At 37.9% G+C, this 21,859-nt stretch overlaps 1 long non-coding RNA gene across 22 annotated transcripts in view; it reads right to left on the reverse strand.

Moving 5' to 3' along the window:
- LOC103161041 overlaps positions 1-21,859 on the reverse strand; it is a 114,913-nt gene that overhangs the window by 50,089 nt on the left and 42,965 nt on the right. For 11 of the 22 annotated variants that reach the window (XR_003481627.2, XR_003481636.2, XR_003481626.2 and 8 more), the window contains one exon: positions 1,280-1,347. This is a non-coding gene — a long non-coding RNA (uncharacterized LOC103161041). Of the gene's footprint in view, positions 1-1,279; positions 1,348-10,012; positions 10,782-16,051; positions 16,155-18,068; positions 18,250-21,859 lie in introns of all 22 variants that reach the window. The other 11 variants (XR_003481629.2, XR_003481639.2, XR_004768754.1 and 8 more) reach the window with 7 other exon arrangements.

Here is a 21,859-nt window from a genome sequence, read left to right on the forward strand (position 1 = left end):
AGGATGAGAGATACCATATCAGAGGAAGCCATTATAAGTCCAAGGAGAGATCTGGCACTAGGGAGATTTCCAGAGATCTACAAGGATGACACAAACTTTTAATCTGGGCAATGGTGGAGAGGATACCCTAAATGCCCTTCCCCTATAATGAGACTGAGGACTACTTTATATGCCATCCTAGAACCCTCATCCAGTGGCTGATGGAAGCAGAGGCAGACATCCACAGAGACACACTGAATTGAACTCTGGAAACTAGTTGCATAGAGGGAGGAATGAAGATCAAAAGGGCCAGTACCAGGCTGGTGAATCCCACAGAAACAGCTGGCCTGAACAAGGGGGAACACATCAACCCCAGACTGATTGAGAGCATGGAACTGATCCAGATCCCTGAACATGGATGTCAATGAGGAGGCCTCCACACTCTAGGGGGCCCCTGGATGTGGTTCAGTATTTTTCCCTGGTGTAAGAAGGGACTTTGAGAGCCCATCCCACGTGAAGGGATGCTTTCTCGGCCTGGACACATGGGGGAGGGCCTAGGCCAGGCCCATGATGATGTGGTGGCCTTGGGGAAACCCCCGTTAAGGGCCCTGCTCTGCCTGGGGAGTGGAGGGGGGATGGAGTGGAAAACAGGTGGGAGTTGGAGGAGAATTTCAGGGGAGGAGAGAGAGAGAGGGTGAAGATATTGTCCTGTGAAGCAAGCTTGTTCCTAATTTGAACTAATAAAAAAAATCAAAATAAAAAAAGGACATGGAAGAAGGAACATTTGCTCTCTGCCTGCTTGTCCTCACTCCCATTGGAAAGCTTTACTAGTATTAGTGCCTACTTCTTCAGGATTCTGGTGAACAATGAAGACTGCAGGAGACAACCAGCCTCTTGTACCAAACAGCTATTGGATTCTTGGGTTTTCTCAGTGGGAGACAGCTATTATTGGAACAGTTGGATCCCTGCTGTAAGCAATTCTAATAAATCCCATATATTATGTGTATTAGTTATACATTCATTCTATCAGTTCTCCTGTTCTAAAGAAATATTAGTAAATATTCTAAAAATGTTCAACATTCTTAGCCATTGGGGAACTACAAGTTAAAATGACTTTGAGATTTCATCTTATTTCTGCCCAAATAGTTATCATTGATGAAACAAATGACTGCAAATGCAGGAGGGCCTATGGGGAAAGAGGACCCATTGACCTGAGTGTAAACTGGCACAGTCTCAATGGAAACCAGTGTGGAGATCTCTCAAAGGCTAAAAATAGAGCTTCTACATGATTCATACGTACCGTTATTTTACCAGAGGCTCCATTCATATGCTGCAACAGAGATACTTGCAATTCCATGTTCATTTTGCCTATATTCATAATACAAGGCAAACAATTAGGGTTCCATTAGGATTGGGGGAGAGAGAGGGGAAAGAATAGTTGGGGATGAAAATGACTGATATATACTGGATTACAGTACGAAGCTATCAATTGAAAAAAAGTTGTGTAGGCATACTGGGCATATTGTTTACTTCTGTAGGTTACTCTAGTAGTTCAGCAATTTGCTCATAAACTTAAATGCATACAATTTTGATTTTAGTGTCATAGTTAAAAGTTTACTCCTGTTATAACCAGGCTTGTTCCATACAATGCATTCACAGTACCAACAAGTGTTTTGTATTTCCCATTTTTTCTTGTCTTTTCATCTGTTTACAATGAGACTGAACGTTTTGAAACAATTCTCATTTATATGATTTTTGTCTAGTCCAGTGGTTCTTAACCTGTAGGTCATGACCCCCCCATTGTGGGGTTGGATGACCCTTTCATGGGATGGTATATCAGATGCCCTGCATGTTAGATATTTACATTACAATTCATAACAGTAGCAAAATTACACTTATGAAGTAGCAACAAAAATAATTTTATGGTTGGGGGATCACCACAGCACGAGGAACTGTATTAAAGGGTCTCAACATTAGGAAGGCCGAGAACCACTGCTCTAGTCTGTTAAATACAGGTCATTTAGGTTGCAGTTTTGCTTTGCAGACATCCCAATGACACCACAATCACTAACAACTTAAAAAAATCTGTCTTGGAATCTAGGAGGAAGAGAAGTTAGAATAACCCTGCCCATTTCTTTTGTTGTGATTAGAAACTGCCATTCATAGATATTGCCTAGCCCAATTGTCATTACAGACTTCTTCCAGCAGCTGATGGGAGCAGATGCAAAGACCTACAGCCACCAATTAGGTGGAGCTCAGGGGACTCTGCAGAAAAGAGGGAGAGGGGGGATTGTAGGAGCCATGGGTTGGAGGACATCAGGAGAACATGGCCCACAGAATCAACTGAACTGGAGTTATAGGGCTTCATAGAAACTGAAGTGGCAATCACAGAGCAATGGATATGGGGGGCAGTTGAGGGGAGGGGCTGGGAGGGTTGGAGGCATGGGAGGATTCGGTAGGGATGTGTTGTATGAGAGAAGAATAAATAAGAAAAGGGGGAGAAACTGTCACTTCCGTAAGTCCTGAATAACATTTTGAGGCTGAGAAAAAGAGATGTTTCTGTACTGTTTACAGGCTATTACAACACTTTAAATGCTACATTACGTCCCCAGGATGAGATGCAGAATTTGTATTTAAAGGTGTATCTGGCAAGTTAAAAGGATAAATAGAATGTTACATGCTAAAATAACATTAAAAATGAAATTCATTTTGCTGAAACTATCTGATGTAAACACTATATTAGGTTCATAGACTTCTTATTTGGTTAAAAATGTAAGCGGTTTTTATTTTAGCCTCATCTCTGTCAAAATTATCTCCACTGATCGTCATGTACCACAAGGCATGCCCTGGTCATTTATATTCTCTGCAATGTTTAAATGATCAATTTTAGAAATATTGTCAAAGATTGCTTCAAGCTTGCTGGTTTGTTTTAGTGACTGAGTGTTCAGAAATGTGGAGATTTTTATTCATAGACTGACCTCTCCATGCATTTCTGAGGTTCTTTGAGCTCTGTACAGCTTCATCATTGGTGGTTGAAACACTTTGGAATCAATGAAGCGTTCCTTCCATCTCTGTTCCATTCCCTTACTATTCATGACACCTTCAATCTCTAATGATCCCAAAATGGTTCGCGGTGGACCATGTGAAATAAGTCTTTTTCGTTGCTGAGCACCTTTACATTAATGACTGAATGTTTCCAGTCTAAGCGCGTGCATAAAAATCTTGGTTCTATCTGCTGTTTACCGTATGGCACTGGGCATTTGATTTTACCTCTTTACTGCTCTGTCCATAGCCATGACCATGGTTAGAGTATCAGGCGTTGTGAGGATTAAATAAATAGTGATATGTGAAGGTCTCACAATTGTTCCTGACTGCCCCAGTAATGTCACCCAAGGTTACGCTCTGGCCTCCACACTCATTGCACAATATCCATAAACACACACACACACACACATACACACACACACACACACACACACACACACACACACACACACACACGGTTCTCAATGACAAATAATATACTGTGCACTTGCTTTGAAAAATAACTTCATTTAACATATCCAACATTTATGAATCACCCAATGTGTTGGAATGGTTTAATGTTGAGAATACAACTGAAAAGCAATACCTATAGTTCTTACAGCACCATGACTTAAGATCTAATCATAGGACATTGATAACACAGCACTCATCCAAAATAATGGTAAATATTCATTTGGGAGGGAGTATAGGATACTAATTAGGATAATTATGTATAATTTAGGCATTAAAAAGATTTCCTGGACAAAATTGGGCATACTGTAAACTAATCAATATTTTTGTTAAAAATGGTTCGGTAGTAACATTTTGGAGTAATTTTTATTTTACACAGAAAAATTCTTTATGACACTTTTTAGGCAGTGAAAATCATCCATTTTCCTGAAAAACCAATTTTTATTCTTGTGCTATTAATGATATTGTCTCCTATCTGCTATTCTAACAGTTATCTACCATCAAATGTCTTATTTCTAAATGTTCTTCAAGATTTATATTCTTAACTCACACTTCTATATTTCATAATTTGTTATGCATTATTTTAACAACCATACACCCTGGGGTATGCACACTGAGATATTTTTGTGGGGCCACCATTCTCCATCATTTACTTATACACCAGTTTCCACGGTTGTATTGTAGAAGTTGTCAACAACGCAGCCCTCCAATAAACTCATTCTCAAGCTTTCTGTTTGCCACCACCACAGTCTATTTCCAGTTTTCTTTAATCCAAGTCCATCTCCCCTCCAGTAAGTATTATCTATTAACCTTTTCTCTTACTTTCTCTTCTCACAGTCTCAACAATCTCCTTGCTCAAGGTAAACCCCACAATTAAGGACCATGCCCATTCCTTTCTAATGTTTCAACTTCTTTACTTTCGTTTTATCATGCTTGTCTGCAAAATCCCCAAACTTAAAATCACCTCTATGTATGTGGCAATAAACACTTCTTCCCTGAGTTTTATTTAAACATTCTCACCATTGTATGTGATTCCAATTATAGCTTATTTCCTGGATGACTATTCCATACCATTTGTGTTAGTAATCCATGGCCATGTAATGCATAACTACAATATTTAATAGCTTAATGGTATAAATAGTATTTGTCACACAGGTTCAGATGGTCAGAAATGTGAATCCAAATTAAAAAATATTCCAGGATCTCAGTTTTCTGAGGCTTTCGTGGGGAGTATCTATTTCCTTTTCTCTGTTTAGTTTTTTAAAAAACTTTTTTGCAATGATAGTATAATTGTAACATTTTCCTCCTTCCAAACACTGCCACATACCTCTTCTAGGCGCTTTCTAAAATTCACGGTCTCTTCCTTTAATTGTTGTTTTATACACACACACCTCTCTAAATATCTGAATACAACAACTCAGTCATATAAGATTTTTATGTACATATTTTCAAGCCTGACCATTTGGTATTGGGCAAACAATTGGTGTCTTCTTCCCTGGGGAAGAAACTTTCTCCTGTTTTCAGCATTTCTGAGTTGCTGGTAGTTCATTCTAAGGTGGGGACCCTATGGACTCCCTTCAATGTTAACGTGTCTATTGGTGTCATCCTTATTAAGCCATATTGGTGAGACTTCATGGGTGCAGCTATTCATTCCTCTGGTTCTTATAATCTTTCTGTCTCTGTTTTGCAGTGGTTCCCTAGTCTTAGGTTCAGGACTTGTGTTGTGGGACTGGGCCCCACAACTCTGCATTTTGATCAGTTGTGGTTTTGGGTGATAATCTCCATATATTGCAAAGAGAAGTTTTCTTTCCTTTTTTTGTTTGTTTTTTTGAGATAGGGTTTCTCTGTGGCTTTGGAGGCTGTCTTGTAGCTCTTGTAGACCAGGCTGGCCTTGAACTCACAGAGATCCGCCTGCCTCTGCCTCCTGAGTGCTGGGACTAAAGGTTTGTGCCACCACCGCCTAGCTAAGAGTAGTTTTCTTGATAAGGGGTGAGAACTACACTTATATTTTGGTATAAAGATAAATATTTAAGATGTAGTTAAAGATTATGTTTAGTTTAGTAAAATGGTAGTTACATGTTCTCCTTCAAGATCCATAACTGCAATAGCCTCATGTAGTTGGCTAGGTTTCCATCCAGCCATAATATCCCTTTTGTTGAATGAGTCTTAGGTCCAATTTGAGAGCAGTTGGTTACTACCAAGGTATGAACACCACTGTTGCATCTTTAGTGTTATCCTGTCATATTGATGGTTATGGTTCATGGTTATCAGAGCTGGGTAGGACTATTGGTTGCTTCCCTCATTGGAGAGCTTGTAAAGTGACTTCTGGTACCATGAAATCTAATTCTCAAGGGTCTGGCATTCAGAACAGTTACAGTTCAGTGGCTTTTGGACTGTGTCTGAAGTTCATGGTGTCTTCAGTAATATGAATTTATCTCCCACTTCTTGGGGCAACCAAGGGAAGCATCCATACCGTACAATGTTTTGGGAGTAACTTCGCTAACCCTGATCAAGTCAAAAGAGGGCTTCTGATGACTGGTACTGTGATTATTGGTAGGTGGTATTTGGCTCTTAGAGGGAGCATTGTTAGGTCAAATGGGAAAATTTCATTTAAACTATGTACATATATTTATACACCAATTTACATATATTATAGGTATTTTAGGCATAGTGTGATTCTTTATGACCTTTTCAGACACTGTTACAGTTATTTTACTCCCCTCACTCCTTCTGTATCTGTCTCTGTTCCCTGTTCCTAATTAAAGGCCCCATTTCCCCCATCCATCTCATCATATCACTTGTAGACTGCTATTCCCTTCTCTATTTCAGGGCGGATCTATTTCTAAGCTCACAATTGGTCACAAACTTTAATTCTTTACTGGATCCTCATTAAATGTGTTATTTCCTCAAATATGGACCTTCCCAAAGAGAAGTTTAACATGGCTAAGAGAAAGTGAAGTCGTAGTCATTTTGTAACATAATTTTAGGGCTGGTGACCCTTGACTGCCATTTCATGGGTATTCGAAGTGAATCAGTCGGTGCACCTACGTTTAGATAGAGCTAACACAGACACATAGGGCAGAAATCACTGTCAGAAATCTTAGAAGCTCTCTCTTCTACCTTTATTTTTCCTTTTTGGTTTTCTAAATCATCCCTTTCCCCATTCTCACTTTCGTCTGGAGATGTATATTTCCGTTGTTGAAAACTTGGAATAACCGTGAAAACTATTCACAGTGTTCTGCCAACACTTTCCTCTTTGTGATCTTTGGATAAGTTATATTTCTGAACCTACCTGAGGACCCACTTGCCACTTAGGCAACACACCACATACTCTCTTGGCTTAAGGCTGTCACTTCAATAATGCCCTCCTTCATTATGCCTTCAACCTTCTTTCACATCGCCATGGGTTAGGGCGTTGTTCTCAGGTAGGATTTATGACCTCTTGGAATATATATGTCCTGAATGTCTTTATAAGTTGTCATTTAAGTAAGGTTCCAAGGCAACAAAGGCAAATCCCCACTACTGTCTGGGTTGTTAAATCTGGATAACAACAACATAAGTCAAGATTTATTATCTCCTGTAAAATTGCAGCGTTCTTACTGCTTAGCTTGCCAAAAAATGTGTTTGTTTCTCTAGGGAACAACCTATCCCTGAAAGAGAGAAATGGGTATCTAAAGGAGATGCTACCAATTTGTCATTTACAATGGTTCTCATTTTATGGTATCTTCTTCACCAGGGCATCTCTCTTTGGAATTCGAATTTCTCACTGCTGTCTTCTAGCCTTGACTCCTATGCTATGGTTTGCTATGGTTTGTGTTGAATAACAGCTCATGACTGCTGAGATTTTAGCATTTAGAATTAAATCATTTTTAAAGGCCTAGGAGGATCTGTTCCTCACTGAGAGAAAAATACACGAGAAGGAAAATCAGAATGCAGAAAACATGACAAATGTTGGTACTCACCACTTTTGAGAGTATGCCTGTGATTAACTCTTGGGAACTACTAACACTGTCCGAAGATTTAGGGAATAGTTTTAGTTTTCAACAGAGCACCCCCAAACACAAGGAAGACTTGTTTCATGTGTAGCAAAGGACTGCAGAGAAATTGTTCTTGTGAATACTAATTTACTCTGACATGGCATCTATCATAAATCGACCCCAGTATATCCACTACTTCCTAATTTACAGTCATTTCCAATATTTGTCAATGGAAACATTAATTAAAGCAATAACAACAGAAAAGGGCAGAGACCTGCTAAGTTAAAATCTCATGTAATTAGTATTCTAATTAATATTTTAATCTGGCATTCAAATAAATTAAAAATCTTAGAAGGGCTTATTTCAGTTTTGAAGAAAAGGAATTAAACAGTTTTTCTGTTGTTTATGGGCTATATATTATGAAAGCTACAATATATTTCATGATTATGATGGTAAGAAGAAATTCATTGCTTCTTTTGTCTGAGGATTAATGTAGGACTAGTTTGTTGATGATGTAAAGTTGAAAACTGCTACTTAAAAAACATATATTTTTGCAATATATTAAACATAGAAGCCCATATAAGTAAGTTAATTACAATTGTGGAAATTTTCTTCAAATACTTGTGAGGACAAAAGCATAACTTTAAAAAAATAAATTTGTTATGAATTGATGTGTCATTGATTGCAAAGAAAGGAATGTAACTGAAAACAGTACATAATGAATTCTGTGAAAACAGGGTAATAATTTACAGCAGGGTCTTCAAATATATCATTTTATTTGAACACATTGTTATTAGACAAGGAGGTGATGAAAGATATTTAATGCTCTGATAAATATTAGAGAAAACAATCACATAAAATGGTAAGGCATCAAAAGACTTGCCTCAAAATTTACTGAACTAATTTATAAAGTGGCAGAAGTGGATTCATGCAAGGAAGTTTCCAAAAGATAGGTTGAAGTAACATTTTACCTAGCTTTAATTTCTAGACCATACAGTTTCAACAGTGAAAACTATAGCACATTTGAATCATCATTTGGCTCTTGATTTTACCAGCATCCTAGCTCTGCTTCAGACTCCACCCTAGAAAGCAGAGTCTCCATCTGATGCAGAACCTTACTGTGTTGACAACCAGATCTGTATCTGCCTGATGTGTGCATTGGGCTGACTGGGAAGTCCTATCAGAACCCATCTTTCCATTTTGCTTTAACAAGTTATGATGTTAGACCTGATTCAGATGAGTATCTCACCTTCCAATTAAGGCTTAAAATTCTGGTTTACAATTTAATTTTCTAACATCTTTCAACACTCTTAAATTCTGATAAAACTCCTATTAGGCAGAGGCAAATTGCTATATCCCAATCTCATATAGTAGGTTGGAGTCTCACTATAAAAATAAAAGATTGTTAGAAACTCCACTCTGAGTTTTCATCATATAATCTGTCCCCTGGGTCACATGTGCCTAATTCCTGCTTGAGATTGCTGCAGTCTGGAAGAACACACCAGAATGTCCCTAATCCATTACTGAGGAATCCTAACGATCAATGGGGAATTTTTATAAAATTATTATAGGTCAGTGTTAAATCCAAAAGCTGCAAAAATACTCACAAAGGAATCAGCTACAAATCAGGGTAAAATACCATGGAAATGTAAATGCAGAGAATCATAAGGAAGATAAACTATTGGTTTTCATAATATGGATGTATTGCATGGCAGATTTCCTAACATAAGTAAGTCTACTCTATCTCTCAGATTTCATAAAATATTCTGTAATGAATTCACAATACTATTTTTTTATCAAGGTGGAATACTTCACTTTGTGGCAAACATAATTCTCCATACACTTGTCGTGTAATTTATGTATATATATCGTTTGATTGATCAGTCTGGGTAAAATTTTCATGTGAAGATTATCTTCAAATGAGTCTCAGTCACAGGATATTAAAATTGCCAGCATATGCTTTACCTTTCTTATCTAAATCTTTATGGGAATATTTAAATGTTCAGATAATCTTCTGTCTATCATACCCTTAAAAAAACCCAGGTATTTTCTCGTTGTTTGTCCTGCTGAATATGTAAGGACAATACACATGGCATTTGTATAGCTTTATCAAAAATTGGATGGAATCAAGCTGGGAATTAGTTTATGTATTATCATATAGGCTTTATTGCTACCTGCAATGAAACAAGTCATTATGGTGCTGCTATGTTGCTAGAGATTCATGTCAACTTTATTTGATTCCAAATCACTCAGCTCCTCGTTATTAATCAGATTGTGATACAGCCCTGGGAAAATAATGCTTTTTGTCAAAACAACTTTAGAGCAGTGGCTTTCTCAGAACATTCTAGTATACACCAAACTGCTGTCATTTTCAAAAACATTGCTTTCTCAGTAGCACAACAGCTATACACTGGAGGAAAAACTGTTCACTGCTGCAATGCTGCATGAGTGCCTCTCTACCATGGCACTCTGGCAAAACAGAGCACTCATAAGAATTACAGGAACTCCAATTTGAGCAGCTTTAAAGGAACAATGATTTCTTTTAAAAAGAAAAATATTACCTTGATTTTCTGATCCTCCTGTATCCGTTTCCCTAATGTTGAAATTACAGGCATGGGGCACTACACCTGGCTCCAGTTTTTGATGCTTTTGATGACATATGTACCCTAAGAAAGAAGTATAAACCTAAACATGTCACGTGAAAGTTACTTTTCAAATATAGCCAGGCCACGGATTATATATCAGTGTCATGCCATAAATACTTCTATAGCCAAACGACGACACTGGTTTGTGTGTTTTATCTTTAAATAATGATCTGAAACAGCAATTTGTTAATTATAATCCTAATGTGATTGCTTTAGTCAGCCAGCCAATATAATTTGCAACCCATTGAGAATCATTGGCATAATATGCTTGCATTGTCCATTCTCAGGACATGCTCAATATTTATTTTGATCACTAAGCTAACGCATGGAGGAATTTCGAATTTGTGTAAAATGAACAATGTTTGCCTCAGTGCTTTTTCACTGCTTTGGAAATAAAGTGTAGGTAATAAAAATTTTGAATTGTACAGTGCAAACTGATGATAGCTTGAGTGTTTCATCTTGCATCTTGGAATTGAGCTGTGTGTCTTTTAGAGCTATCGTAGATGAGCGTGAAAATAGGTCTACATCTTTTCTTAAAATAATACTTAGAAACTGCTCTCTCATGTGCTTTGTATCTTGGAAAAATTTCCAGATTAACATAACACTTCCATTTCCTTCATTTTCTGTATCAGATGTACATGGTCTCCCCTTTCTTTAGATATTCATATTGTATTCAACAAGCTGCCTGTGAAGAAACATAAAAATTGTTTGCAGGTTTGTTTCTCCATTTTGATATCAATGTAGCTGTAAAAAAAGTCCTTTAACACCTATGTCTACGTTATACACAAATGTGTTTGTAAATACTTCAGAGTAGATTTTGTGAGTTAAATATACACAAATTTTACATTTTGATAAATTTCCTTCACAGCGATGGTACTAGTGAATGTCCCCACAAATCATGTATATAAACATACATTTCTTTAGATTCCTTTTACTTGTTTGTTTTAGAGACAGGGTCTCATGTCACCCAGGCCAGTTTGGAATGTGTAGATAGGAATGCTATTAAACTTCTGATGCTCCTATTTTCATATCTTGTGTAGTGGGGTTGTAACTGTCTGTGAAGGTCTTTCACTATTTTGATAATATTATGTAATCCAGTATAGTACATTTATTCAATATGTAGTTGTCATCATTATTCTCTTATTGCTTACTATGGTTTCCTAGCACTTATCACCGGACATTACACTTCTGTTATTAAACTTATGCTTCTTCTCAGTGATGAATAAGCCTCACTGTAAGGAATTTTGTTGGATTTGTTCACTGATTTATTTCTCCCCTTCTCTTTCTTCAGCCCACAATCCACACTGCCAGAGAAGTTAGGAAACAAGGAGGACCCTAAGAGAGACATACATGGTCCCTCGGAGAAGGGGAAATGGGACAAGGTCTCCTGAGATAATTGGGAGCATGGGGGGAGGGGAGAGGGAGTTAGCAGTTGTAATATCTTTTAACTGACACTTTTATTAGCAATTTTCCTTTTTTAATTCTAGTGATTAAAACCAGGACCTCCCACATACCAGGCAAGTGCTATCCTACTAACTGATGTATGTCACAGGCCTCTGACTTCATGTATTTGGAATTTGAGTCCCTTCTATTTTGTCATTTACTTAAAAGTTTGACAATTTATCTTTTAAAATAGCTAATTCTGTCTTATTGATCACCTGTATTTTCCTTTTAAAAACCTACTTTATTTATTGCTACTCTGATATCATGCTTTTCCTTCTATTATTGTTGGGTTTGGCTTTTTCTTGCTTTTCTGTCTTCAGAAGAATCACAGGGATTTATTATTGACATTTTCATGTCTTGTAAACTTAATAAGTCATTCATCAACATGCAGTCAGTTTCTTTTTCTCTTATCATTGTTTTTTCCTAAAGTATACTCAGTTTGATATAAGTACAGCTTTTTATGTTTGTTTATAGACTCAGTTTTCTTGAAGTATTTTCTACCATTTTACTTTCATTCTGGATGTAATTGTATTAGTAATTAAATTTCTTATAGGCAACATATTTCTGGGTCTTGGTTTTTTTCCTCTAGATTTTTAAATTTAAGCTAGAAACAATCTTATTTTACATATCAATCCCAGTTCCCCTCACTAACCCCCCATTCTATCCTCCTACTCGACAGGGAGGGCGAGGCCTTCCATGGGGGGAATCATCAAAGTCTGTCACATCATTTGGGGCAGGGCCTAGACCCTCCCTGGAGTGTCTTGTTTTTTTTACCCTTTCAGAAGTCCAGTTACGTGTTAATTTGTGATAGAACTGAATACAACTATCATTAAATAGCTCCTACTACCTCTTTCCCGATAGCCACATAGATACCTGTCAGCCACATGCTGAAGGAGGACCTCTGTTATTCCAGTGCTCTCTCCAATAGAGAGTTTACTTCAGTTGGGCATGAAAGACCACTACCACTATGAATTATTTAATAATGGCTTTTCATTTTGTTGCTTTTCTTCTAGTTGTTTTGAATATTGTTTGTTCATTTATTCTCTCATCTTTGTAGCTTGAATATTATTCCATTGATACTGACATATTCTTTTCTATTTCCCATGTGTGCATCAATTCCACCTAAGAGCAGGATATCAGAACATTAGTATTGCATGCTGGGCTATGGGGAAGTATATGGAGGCTTTTATCCTAGCTCTTTCTATTATTATTATTATTTTTACATTTTTTTCTTTTTTTTCTTTTTGCTCTTTCTATTATAATCCTGACTTTGGAATAGGCAAGAGCAAATCACAGCTAGATTTTGTTTTGTTTTGTTTTTTTCTTGTCCTTTTTTCTTCCTTCCTTCCTTCTTTTCTTTCTTCCTTCCTTTCTTTCTTTTTTGAGACAGAGTTTCCCTGTGTAGTTTTGAAGCCTGTCCTGGAACTAGCTCTTATAGATCAGGCTGGTCTTGAATTCACAGAGATCTGCTTACTTCTGCCTCCATATACTTCCCCATAGCCCAAAAAAATGCTGCCACGTGCAAGGAACTGATGAACACATGCAAGTTCTTTCCCTGCCTTGCTTGTGGTGGACAATCATGTAGGCGGGCAAGATCTAGAGGTGTAGCCTGCTTAAGGTCATTAAAACATGCCTCTCTGTTGGAGAGAGCACTGGAATAACAAAGGTCCTCCTTCAGCACGTGGCTGACAGGTATCTATGTGGCTATCAGGAAAGAGGTAGTAGGAGCTATTTACATGATAGTTGTATTCAGTTCTGTCACTCATAAAAATTAACACGTAACTAGCTACATTTTTGGAACTGAAAGGCAGGTTCTATCATCCCCTATTTCTGGAAGCTACCTCCCTTGCCACCTATGTCACACCACCTATTTCCTGAAATATAGTGCTCTTTGTGGGCTAGTTTCAGAGGTTCTTTATTGAGTCTAATTTGATTTGTAAGGCAATTAGCTTCTGAACAAGTACAGAGGGATATCTCTGGAGTCCCAGAGATGGGAATGCACAAGGATTTTGATTCTCTAGAGCAGAACAAATTTAGGCAATTGGTCCCTTCCCAATGTCTCCAGGCAACAGCACCTGGGTACTCTTTCCCCAAAGCTGGTTCACTGCATAATTTCTTATTTATTTAGAATCTTGGTCTACAGGAGTTGTGCAGCTTTCTAATAGCTAGTATTGTCAAATATACACACTGGTAAGATTTGGTTTGCCGGGAATCGATTTTATCTTTATCCTTGGTCTTGGACCAGATGGCAGGTGATAGAATATTTTGTTTTCTTTGCTACAGTTCTAGTTCAGGGTCTCTGTATTTGAATTAAGTTTACACTTTTCCACACATTGGGTGACATGCTGGAATGCGATAGTAGAATGTCTGCCAGTGGAGCAAAGCAACAAGCTCTAGTCAAGATGATGTTAATAATGGAATCTCTTACAGGGTATTGAAGTCTTTAAAGAGTTTGTCCTTTTATCATTTTATCATATAAGCCACACTTTGATTTCATTTGTTCAAATTTCAGCTGAAGCCAGATGCATTCCTCAGTGGCTACAGTGAGTCAAACATTGTTAGGTGGATTGTAGAATCTTAGGGTAATAGTTGGCTGAAAAGGAGAGTTATTTAGTCCTTGTTAAACTCATGTGTGAAAGTATTTCTTTTGTTCTCATGCAAATGAATTCTACACTGCCTAGAGTATGTACTTCCAAATGGACTTTAGGCAGTTAAAAATCATTCTGTACTGCAAACACAAGATTTATTAAAATGATGCTTTGTGATAGAATTAAGAGGGCTTAGTGTTCAACCAGATAACCTATGCAAACAGAATTTCAGATAACTTAAATGTTCATGTCAAGGGACATTATGTTCATTTCATTCTCTGTACTGACTTTGAGGTATACATTGCCCCATATCTTTGATAGCTAAAGATTAATTTTTTTCTATTAAAAGAAATACTAGGCTAGGAATGAAACTTAGCTGGAAAGTTGATAGAATACTTGCCTGGCATGTTCAAAGTCCTAGGTTCAATTCCTTGAAGAGGGACATGTCTGTATGGTGGGGCATAACTGTAATTTTATCACTTGTGAGGTGGAGGCAGGAAAACCAGAAAGTTCAGTGCTGTCCTTAGCTTTATAGGGAGTTTCCAGACAGCCTGTGCTATATAACCCCCTGACTGAAAGAGAAGTACCTGTTATGTAATGACTAATAGATCACCCATGCTTTAGATACCTGTCAATATAGCACTGAAAAAATGCTGAATTTGAGAAACAAACTTCCCTTTCTCATTTCTTAGAAGGTTTAGCTTTTGGATTAAAATTAGAACTTCACATATTTTTTATAATTTTATTAATTAATTAATTGTGTTTGCATCTCTCTCTCTCTCTCTCTCTCTCTCTCTCTCTCTCTCTCTTTCTCTTTGTGTGTGTTGTGATGCATTATATGGTGGTCAAAGGACAGCTTGCTGTAGGCAGTTGTCTCCTTCCACTATGTGGGTCATGGAGGGAGCTTGAGATTGGGTTGTCAACTTGGTAACAAATGCCTTTACAATCTGAGCTTTCCAGCTTAGTGGAATGCCCCCAAAGCAGAAACTTAGAATAGCTTCTTGCCTTTGTTTTGTTGGAACTTAATAATTATATTAATTAGAACAACTTTATCAGACTAACTCATGCTCCACTAATCAGAAACAATAACGACTAGTAGACATCATCAAGTATAGTTCTTGTTACTATACAATTTCTAGGCTTTGTCCAAGCTTTAAACATACAATCAATAATTATACAAAGCATAATAACATTATGATTTTTTCTGCTCATATAAAATATAACCTTTTAAGATTTTAAGCTAATTTAGGTTTTCTTTTTAGTAGGAGCATAATAAATATGTAACATCTCTTCAACAAAACAGTTCTTAAATGTAAAAACTAGCACACAGCAAAAGGACCTTGCAATTCTTCATTGTATATGTTTGATGGTTTTAGATGATTCTGGAAGCTTGGATTTTATTTCTGGTTTTCTATGTTGCACAAAGGCAAGCATGAAATGTGTCTATTTACTCTTGTATGTTCCTGGCTACCATGCAAAGCAAGCATTGTTGTGGTGACAGATGTCGGTGTCAACTGCCTGAAGTGTGATCATTCTACAGAGACAAGGAAATCGTTAATCACATAATTGGAACAAAGTAAGTTGCCTAACTCTCCTGAAAGATTTTGAATTATTGACATGTTCTCATATGTAGTCCTCAAAAATATTTCAGTAAAAATGTAAGACAGATTATTATAGAATTCAGTTCCTTAGAGTAAGTAGAACTTCCCCCAAAGTGAGCAGAAGTTATTATTTAAGACAGAGAGTGAAAAGATGGAGAAAGATGCCCTGAAGACTAAAAATTTATGGCTTCTTTTCATCTTGGATTTCATTATATGACTTGGAACTATTTTACAAGGCTGTCTGATCTAAAACATTCCTGTAAATTCTGTCTGATTCTAGCCATCCAAGAATGGCCAATAAATCCCAGCAATTTACTAGTTACCTTGCACCAGGTTCTGGACTGTTCTTTACATGTTTTATCACTCAATTGCAGCAACACACCAATGCTTTTGTCCCCACTTTTAAATCAGAAGAGTTCCCTAAAACTGAGAATATATTGCACAAGGTCATTAGGCAAGTAAGTGACAAACAGACAGTTTAATCCACATGTGTCTGACCTTACTTATCATAGTTGCATTCAGAATTCATTTTGCAAATAGTTACTCTAACCCAACCTTCCCCAAAGGTTTCCTATTATACTGTGTCACCCACCATTGTGCCTGGGATTGTTACTTACCCGGTGTCTTCATTTGGTTTCTTAAGGTATAATTGTTAATTACAGAAAACATAGTTTCCAAAATATACTTTCTTTCCTAAATTACTGTGTTACACTTCTCATAAATCATTCAAAATGGAATATACATCATACTTCAACCCAAAGTTATCACTCAACAATTTGAACTGCAGAGTCAGCCTCCAGTACAACTATAACTTCTTCCCTGTGAATTTCGGGCATCTAGTAATTAGAAGCTTTTCTACTGTCAAAAGCCTCCATGCTTTCTTTTGCAATATGCCAAGGTCAGTTTCTCAATTATTTTTTTTCTCCCTGAGTCATTATTCAAACAGAACTACTCATATCACATGCAACCAAAGCAATAGGAGGCCTAAATCCCATATGATCTAATTATAAAAAAATTGGCTAGCTATTATGGTAAATTTACACTCTGACCCGAGGAAAATATTTTGAAAGATGTTGTGTTCACAGTGGATGAAAAATGAGATACATCAAAATTTCTTAGCTAATTGAGAATGCAGAAATGCTTGAATGATCTTGTCAACTGACTGATCCCTATTGGGCTACATTTTACTATGTGAAAGGAACTTAATAATCTAGTGAGGAATGTAGAGAATTTTAAGTAAGGGATGCAAAATTAAAGAACAATATCATTCAAATGACTTTTGAGAACAGAGGTATACCAAAATACAAGACAAAGGTTTAAACAAAAATATATATTAAGGCAAATATAATTCATTTCATAGGACCGTGTTACAGAAGGACAGCCTTCTCTCTGAGTCTAGGCTACTCTACTACTTGTGTCTAAAAATGAAAACATAAACACTGAGAGTGATAGGTGTATTTCTGTCTCATGGGTTAGGGTAAAAGATTTGATTAATAAACTGTGTCATAAACCAGACACTTAAAAGTCGTCTTTAGCAAAGATTCATGTTGTCACTTTCTTCCAGTGGTCAGTGGTATGTGAAAGACCTGGGTTTTGTGAACGTGGTGTCACCTAGGAGGCTGGGGCAGTCTATGGGACCTCTGTCAGTGGAACCAGTATTTATCCCCAGTGCACAAATGGACTTTGGGAGCCCATTCCCCATAAATGAATACTCTCTCAGCCTAGATACACTGGGTAGGGCCTAGGCCCTGCCCCAAATGACTTGACAGACTTTGATGATTCCCCATGGAAGGCCTCACCCTCCCTGGGGAGAGGATGGGGGATGGGATGGGGGTGTGGTGGGGGGCATGGGAGGAAGGGAGGGAGAGGGAACTGGGATTGATAAGCAAAATGAGATTGTTCCTAATTTAAATAAAATTATAAAAAGAACTGGGTTTTGTATGCCAGCTTATATTAATGGTTGTGCTATATTCTTTTATTCTATTTTATTGAAAGTATTATTTCATATAAAATATTCTGATCACTATTTCCCTTCCCTCACCTCTCAAATTCTCCTTTTTATCAACCCATTCAACTCAATACATTCTTCTGTTTAGAAAACAAACAGGCAAAACAAAACAGTAAACCAAAGGAAACAGAAAACAAAACAAAGAGGAAGCATGAAACACACACACACACACACACACACACACACACACTTGCAGAGGTATGCATACATACATACATACTAACCCACCAAAATCACAAAATTGAAAACCATAATATATAAGCAAAAGAACCAGCTCAGCTACTGCTCAGACCCACATCCTGCGCCTTGGGTTGGCCCACCCCATCGTTTACCCTCATCTATCTCCTGCTGAAGTGCATGAAGGGACCGGTCCTGTGTAGATAACTGAAGGATCTCCATGACTCAGGGCAACAGAAAAATATCAGGAGTTTTGATGCGGGTCCAGTGATGATGGTGTGCCAGAGGACTTGAACCAGACCCACGACTCATTGCAATGAACATTTTCTGAGTGAGCTGATGGAACAAAAGGGTATACCACGTCACACACTGCAGCACCAATGCCGCTAGGATGAATGAAAAGGTGTTGGAGAGATGGAGGAGTGAGGTGGTTTAGTGTGTATGTTTTGCTTTGTTTTTAATTGATATTTTTTGGGGGACTTCTTTGGGGGCATGATGCAGGTGTGAGGGGAGGATACAGAGGGACTGGGAGGTGCATGGTATGAAATTCCCAAAGAATCAATAATTAATTGTGTTAAAAAGAAAGTGCAAATGACACTACCATACTATCAAAATGTACCGCTCTTGCATATACACCTAAAGAACTCACACACATCACAGAGATATTTGCACACCTTTGTACATCCCTACACTATTCACAGTGCCTAGAAAACGAATCCAGCCTAGATTAATTTTGAGAATGGATGAAAATGTGACACATAGTGATAAAATACACATGGTAATTTTGTTAAGCCATAAGGAGAAATAAAATAATGACATTTGCAGGTATTATGAGACAAAAATGTCTCTGAGTTTGTCATGTGTTGGCTATCTACTGCTGGGCATGGAGCCCATACATAAGTGTAGTTTTTATACCCAGTGAGACACCATTGAAAAATTAATTTTCCTTTGTGAGCAGTTGTCAATTGGAGATAGTTTCTGAATTAATGGAGTGTACTCATGTCCACTTCCCCTGGCAGTGCTGGGAGCCCACCTGGCTTGGGCATGTGCAGGCCCTGTGCATGCTGCCTTGGTCTCTGTGAGTTCATATGTGCATCGGTCCTGTTGTGTCTGGATGGCACTGTTGCCTTGGTGTCTTCTATCCCAATGGCTCTTAAAATCTTCCCACCCCTTCTTCATAGTTCCCTGAATCCTAAGGAAAGGGGTTTGATGAAGACACTCCATTAAGGGATGAGTGTTCCAAGGTCCTTGATTCTCTGCAGATTGTCCAGTTGTCAGTCTCTCTGTTAGTTCCCATCTAATGTAGGAAGAGGCTCCTCTGATGACGGCAGAGCAAGACAGTGATCTATGGGTATGGCAGGATGACATTAGGAAGCATTTTGTTGTTATATTCTTATGGTAGAACAATATTTTTTCCTTAGGTCCATGGCCTAATAAATCTCAGATTCTTGGCACCTAAGCACCATCACAAATATGGTCCATCTCATGGAGTGGGCTTTAATTGCCATCAGATAGTGGTCAGTTACTCCCATAACTTTTGAGGCACTACTGCAACAGCTTATCATCCAGGCAGAAAACCATTGTAGGTCCCAGGGCTTGGAGCAGGGTTAGTGTTTACCTTATTCCTCTGGTAGTGTGCAGAACTCTGGTCAGTAAAGGGGAAAGCTGTAGTTAGCCACCAGTAGGATTTCCTCATGTTCAATTAGATATGTAGGCATTATCAGCAAATAGGGCATTGCTCTCAGTTTGTAGAGAGCAAACAATAGCCTCCGCAACAGCCTGAGTTGTTTGGGGGTTTCCATGGGACCCGTTTGGTCAACTACTCAATTAGATGTAATCCTCTCCTGGATCTATAGGTTTCATTTGGTGGCAAGGGATGTCTAGAGAGGGCATTATATTCCCTGTTATTTGGTGATTACATTTGGATTTTTATCATGTGTGTATATGTATAGGGAGTTTCTATAGCAGATTTTCTTAGCACCCCTCAAGTGGTCCTTAGCGTTACCGTCCCTTCTTGTATTGTCTTCATTATATCTCTCTTTCCTCACCCTCTTTATTAACCCCCTTTACCAATTTCCCCACGTCACTCCCTAGTTGTATATTCTTCCTTATTCATTGAGAGATCTTTCTCCCCCACTAGTCTCTTTCTCCACAACTAATATCTGTGGTTATATGGATTGTAGTATGTCTACAAAGGCTCAAAACATAACTCCACATAGAAGAGAATACATATCGTATTTGACTCCTACAGCTGGATTATATCACTCAGAATGGGCTTGTTTACATGCCATTTTGTGATTTCATTGTTTCTTAAAACAATGGAATAATACTTTGATGTATAAATGCACCATATTTTCATTATCCATTCATCTGCTGATATACATCCATGATGTTTCCAGTTTCTGGGCATCTTGAATAAAGCAACGATGAACATGGATGAGCAGGCATCTCTTTAGTAGGATGTAGTGTCCTTTGGGTATATGCCTAAGAGTGGTGCAGCTGGGTCTCGAGGTAGGTATATTCCCAGTTTCCTGAGGAACTGCCACAATGATTTCCAGAGTGGCTGTACTACTCCCACCAGCAGTGGATGGGTGCGTCCCTTAGTCCACATCCTCACCAACATGAGCAGGCCTTTGTTTTATTGATCTTGGCCATTCTGACTGCTGTAAGGTAAAATCTCAAAGTTTTTATATTTGAATTTACCTGATGACTAAGGATGTTGAACATTTCTGTAAGAGTTTTTTAACCATTTGTATTCTATCTTTGAGAAGTCAGGTATCTATAGTCCTGTGAACTTATTTGTGTGTCTTCAACTCTATCTTTTATCAACATGTCAGGAATAATTCTAATAAGTCTGCCTTTATATGGTACTTGTTTTTTTCTTTGCAGCTTTTAGTGTTCTTTATTGGTTCTGTATATTTGGTGTTTTGATTATTATGTGTTGTGGGCATTTTCCCCCTGGATCCTTTCTATTTGGTATATTCTGCGCTTTTGTACCTTGACAGGCACACCCTTTTTTTTAGGTTACAGAAATACTTTTCCCCCTTTCACTTGGGTTTCTTCTGCTTCCTCTATTCCTACTATTCATAGATTATGTCTTTTTGTAGTGTTCCAGATACTGGATGTTTTGTGCATGGATTTTTTTATTTTACATCTTCTTTGACTGATGATTTCATTTCTTCTACTTTGTCTTTAATGCATGAAAATCTTTCTTCTGTCTCTTGTGCTCTGCTGCTGAAGTTTATTCCTTGGCTTTATGTTTGACTTTTTTAATATTTTTCATTGCCAGTTATAGCTTAGTTGGGATTTTTCTTTAAAAATTCCATTTCTTTGTTAAATTCTGCTTTCATGTCTTGAAATGTTTTCTTTGTTTCATTCCACTGTGTGTGCTTTTTGCAGACTTCATTAAGGGACTCACCCATATCCTCTTTCAGGTTCTTGAACATATTCATAACTGCTAATTTGAAGCCCTTATCTTGTGCTTCAGCTGTACTATATTTCTCAGGGCCTATTGCTATCATGCTACTGGGTTCTGTGGAGACTTTCTGTCTTCACCCTTGAAGATTGTGTCTTTGCTCTCCTATGCCTAGGCATGGGAGGTTGGTATGTCTGTGATTTAAGGGTTGCTGTCTGGTCTTGACTTGGTTGGGGTGCTTTCGCACTCACTGGCTTCTGTTTCCCTTTCTAGATCTTAGGGCATTTTGTGTATGTGTGCTTTCTTGGAGGGAGTGCTTCTGAGGGTTAGTGGGTGGCAGAGAAGAATAGAGTTGGGCTGGGAGAAAAGATTGAGTAAGGCTTCAGGAGAAAGGGTAGGGAATCCTGTTCAAATCAAGAGGGAACTCGAAGTATGATGGGAAGAGGGGACCTTACAAGTAAGTTGCAGTCAGGTCGTAAATTATCTGGAGAGAGATGGATGGAATGGCTAAGGGAATTCTTGGTCTGACCA

This window comes from Cricetulus griseus, chromosome 2, assembly GCF_003668045.3.
Source record: "Cricetulus griseus strain 17A/GY chromosome 2, alternate assembly CriGri-PICRH-1.0, whole genome shotgun sequence".
Taxonomy (NCBI): domain Eukaryota; kingdom Metazoa; phylum Chordata; class Mammalia; order Rodentia; family Cricetidae; genus Cricetulus; species Cricetulus griseus.